Genomic DNA, 4,808 nt, shown 5'->3' with positions numbered 1-4,808 from the left:
AACCACTTGCCTGCCTGTCTGATCGGCCCTAACCCCTCTGCCTGCCTGCCTGATTGCCCCTATCCACTCTGCCTGCCTGCCTGATCACCCCTAACTGCTTGTCTATCTGCCTGATCGGCTCTAACCACTTGCCTGCCTGTGTGATCACTCCTAACCCCTCTGCCTGCCTGCCTGCTTGCCCCTATCTATTCTGCCTGCCTGCCTGATCACCCCTAACCACTCACCTGCCTACCTGATCACATCTAACCACTCTATGTTCCTTCCTGATTGCCCAAACCACTTGCCTGCCTGCCTATGTGCCCCTTACCACTCTCCCTGCCTGCCTGATCACCCCTAACCACTTATCTGCCTGCCTTATCACCCCTAACCACTCACCTGCCTACCTGATCACACTTAACCACTCTACCTGCCTGATCACCCAAATCACTTGCCTGCCTGCCTGATCACCCCTAACCACTTGCCTGCCTGCCTGATTACCCCTAACCCCTCTGCCTGCCTGATTGCCCAAACCACTCACCTGCCTGCTGATTGCCCCTAATTGCCTCTCCCTTTCTTCCTGATTGCCCCTAACCACCTCTGCCTGATCGCCCCAGACCACTCACCTGCCTGCCTGATTGCCCCTAACCGCCTCTGCCTGCCTGCCTCATTGCCCCTAACTGCTTCTGCCTTGGCCCTCGCCCCCATGGCTTCATCCAGAAGGACGTCCGAATGATGTTCAGAAGGTGGTTCAGCTGTCTGTTCTAATTAGCCTACTATGCTTTTATTATTGTGGATAGATTCCTAGATATGGAGACATGGTGGTGGGAACTCAGCAGCCAGGTGAATGGATTGATGCATGGAAGAACAAGAGAGAACACTATAACAGAGGAAGAAGAGGCTGTCGGCAAGACCCTCTACCTTTCTGAATCTGATTGCTCTCTGTAAATTAGGCTAATAAGAGCCACCATTCCCAGGCATGTTGTGTATGTTGATTAGCACAGATCCTGTCCCTTATAAGTTTTTGACCTTTTATTGTTTTTTCTTTTTTAAAGCTGAATGTTATTCTGTTGTATGTCTGTGCCAATTTTTTTGATCCATCTGTTGACGGACACTTAGGTTACTTGTACCTTTTTTTAAAAAGCTATGCTTTAGATTTTATACAAATAATATCTCCTTAATATCACACATCCAGTCAATATTCAAATTTCCCTAATTCTTGCACATTTGAACAGTTTCTTTCCAGAATAAGTGTCATTTGATTTTTATGCCCACCTCACCATTATAGAGGTTTTAAATATATTAACAGTTTTCCTTCTAAATATGTTAAAGAACTAACTGAAGAAGCATAAAGTGATTTATGATCAAAGATATTTACCCAAGCTTTTTTTTTAAACAGTGGAAAATGGGAAACAAAGACCATGAGTAAGAGTTTGGTTGGATAAATGAGCCTTCATATTTGCAATGGTATGCTATGGCTTTAACCCTCTGAGTGGGTTAGATCAAATTTTCCAGACAAACCTAGGAAGTAACATCTGACTCCTGTAGAAAAGGATTTAAAATAACTGTCTGTGTTATCTTGGACTCCCAGTACATCACATATGCTGTTGCATCTTTCTTGAAACTTCCCTATTACCACCACCCTCCCATATACACATCTGACAAAACCCTACTCGTGCTTCAGATCTCAACTCACATGGTACTTCCTATGGCCAGCGTTCCATGATCCTGTTAATTGTCATTCCCTATATCAGAGATAGTATTTACCATTTGGTTGTGATTGCTTGCATAGTTAACTATCTCCCCCACTAAGTTACTACCCCCTATGCTTAGCACAGGATTGTTTGCATGGTCTTGCACAGACTCCAGGCACATGCCCACCTCACATGTTTGTGCTGCCTGTTCCCACTAGTCCTCCAGGTACCCTTATGCTTTGATCCCGCACCATCTTTAAGATCTGCTCAAATGTCACCTTCTCAGTGAGGCATTTAAAACTGTATACAAATCGATCAGCACTGCCAATCCCACTTTCCTGCTCTATTCTTCCAATAGCATATATTGCTCCTACTGCATTGTAGTATTTTATTTATTTATATTCATTGCTCTCTCTCTCTCTCTACATCTATAATATAAACACAACAAGGGTGGACACTTGAGTCTGCTTAGTTCACTGGTGCACCCCCAGCTCATAGAACACTGCTGAGCACGCAGGTGATCTCGATAAATATCTGTGGCTGGAATGAAACACATGCCTAGTGCAGAGTAGGTGCTCAGTGAATGGCAGCCTTTATTACTAGTATTGCTGCTTCCCTGGTTCAGTGATGCTGGAGGGGAGACAATGACAGCACAGTGCAAATTGCTGAACACAGGGAGGAAATCGCCATCCATCTAATTGCCCCGACCCAAGCCCTGGCAGTTGTTTTCAACTAAGTAGATGCTGCTTTCTCCCCTAGAGAAGGTATCATCCTTATTAGTCAGACCATCCACCCCTTTCTACAGAAGCCAGATGTTACTTCCTAGGTTTGTCTAGCATGTAAAGGGACACTAAAACAGGAAGCAGGAGCTGGATTCCTTTATAGCTTCCTCTACGACATCTCATCAAATCGCATGTTTACTTTATAAATGCTTCAAATTCCCAGTCACCTCTTGTAAATATTAACAATAGACTTATTACCCCATGAAATATGAATGTTTTGTTGCAATCTGATCCTTCCCTTCTGTTAAAGAACAATGAAGAAGAATTACAAGGTGGATGCTGTGTCCGTAGCCTGAGAAAATGGTCCAAAGAATGATAAGGCCCTCTTATCTGTCCAGTTACAGGAGCTTAGGGTCACAGCTGCTCCCATACTCTCTGGAGAGGGCAAGCCTGTTAGGATAAGTTCTTATTTTATGGGCTGGAGCAGAAACAGAAAAGGAACAATTGGCATTGTTAAAAGCAGAAGTCTTGACGTCACTGAATCTAACATCTCTCTAATTTTTTTCTTAACACCTAGTGCCATCTACAGAATTTTGGCAAACAGCAACCTGCCTGATCTAATCTGTTCATTTCAAAGACCAGGATACAGAAAACAAAGGGAGGCAATACAGCTTGCCCTGAGTCACACAAATAATGTATCTGAATGTGCATATAGTCATTAATATTCACACAGTGGCCCTAGTAGGTTTGGCTCAGTGGATAGAGTGTCCCCAGAGGACTGAAGGGTCCCAGGTTTGATTCTGATCAAGGGCATGTACCTTGATTGCAGGCTTGATCTCCAGTCCTGGTCAGGGCGTGTGCGGGAAGCAACTAATCAATGTGTCTCTCACATTGATGTTTCTCCCTGTTTGTCTCTCCCCCTCCCTTCCACTTTGTCTAAAAATCAATAGAAAAATATCCTCAGGTGACGATTAATAAAAAATTATATATAATGCAGTGACCCAAGAGAAGTTTTGAGAACAAATAAATCTAAATGTTAAAAATGGCAAATTCTCCCTGAATATAGAAAAAAGCCTCTATCAAACAGCTTCACTAAATTACAAAGTGCACTCCAGTGGGTCTGCTTTCCTTCCACATCAAGCCAACAAACAAGGAATTTGTACCAGGCTGTGCACTGCACTGAAATGTCAGATAACTGCTGACTCCGGTAATTCATCATTGAATTGAAGGCATTACATATGGGAAGATCAAAAATCTAAGTCTGGTTTCTTTCAACAAGAATTGATCTAAGAGTTCATTACAGAAAATAATTTTTATTAGCACAATGACAACAACAAAAAAGAGTAATGACAAGGATTTTATTTCCAATCACTGTGTCTTAAAAATGTCAACATTATAATAATAACTATTAACCCCTTTGTACAGAGAATAAAAACAAAGCTCAACAAAACATAGTGACAGGACTAAGGTTATAGAGCTAATAAGTGACAGAACATTGATTTAAATCATGGTAAGCCTGGCTCTGAAGCCTGTGAACTTTCCATCACATTTCAAGTAATAATATTGACATTACTGAGAAAACTATACCACAGAGGAAGGACAACTACTGGGGTGGGGCTAATAGGCAGATTGAAATGCTTGGCCGGTTTCCTGATCATGAAGCTGTTTGAAAAATTCACAGCAATAGCACATCAATTTTACCAGAGGGAACATGAAGGAGGCTGATGTTAAATTTCCTGAATGGACTAAGGCCTAATTTTGGCTCAGAAAAAAAGATACTTGTAAGTAGTTTCTGCTTATTACACTTTGTCTTGCTAGACTGCATGTTTTGTAAAATGTTTTATTTTTGTTGAGTGATTTTAGGGTTGTTATGAAAGTAAACTATTTGGAGCGTCACAAAATGTCTAAAAGATTGTATGTGCTTATGAAATAGAATATTTAAAGAGTCATTAAACTATGAAAAGGGAAAAATAAATGACACCTAAGTAAACATATTTCTTTCAATCCTTTTTCTGTCTTTATGTGTGGCTGTGGGTATATGTATAATTTACACCACTGAGGTGATGTCTCTATATAGTTTTACATTCAGCACATTTATACAATTATTTATAGTTCTTTTTCTAACCATAAATGTAATTATTTAGAACATAAGATAAACACCCCCCAAAAAACAGACAAAAAAAAAAGGATTGTTTGGAAGACAGTATAAGTACAGTACTGGAGTGAAACCTGAACAAATATAAAACCACTAGAGGCTCAGTGCATGAATTTGTGCACGGGAGGGGTCCCGCCGGCCTGTCCCTAATCAATGGATCAAGGTCAGGCCTGTCAGGAGGAAAAGATGGCAGGCGGTTGGCCAGCCGGCCAGCCCTGAACAGGTCGATCAGTTCGATCAGGGCTGGGCCAGGTTGGGGGA

The 4,808-nt window shown here is 41.8% G+C and overlaps 1 long non-coding RNA gene across 1 annotated transcript in view; it reads right to left on the bottom strand.

The window, feature by feature from the left end:
- The window catches only part of LOC107183432, a 30,634-nt gene that overhangs the window by 6,330 nt on the left and 19,496 nt on the right, over positions 1 to 4,808 (bottom strand). The window lies entirely within an intron of this gene.

The sequence above is a fragment of the Myotis davidii genome, unplaced genomic scaffold (genome assembly GCF_000327345.1).
Source record: "Myotis davidii unplaced genomic scaffold, ASM32734v1 scaffold1960, whole genome shotgun sequence".
Lineage (NCBI taxonomy): Eukaryota > Metazoa > Chordata > Mammalia > Chiroptera > Vespertilionidae > Myotis > Myotis davidii.
Note: the sequence above shows the minus strand (reverse complement) of the source record. Positions and strands in the feature narration are given on the sequence as shown.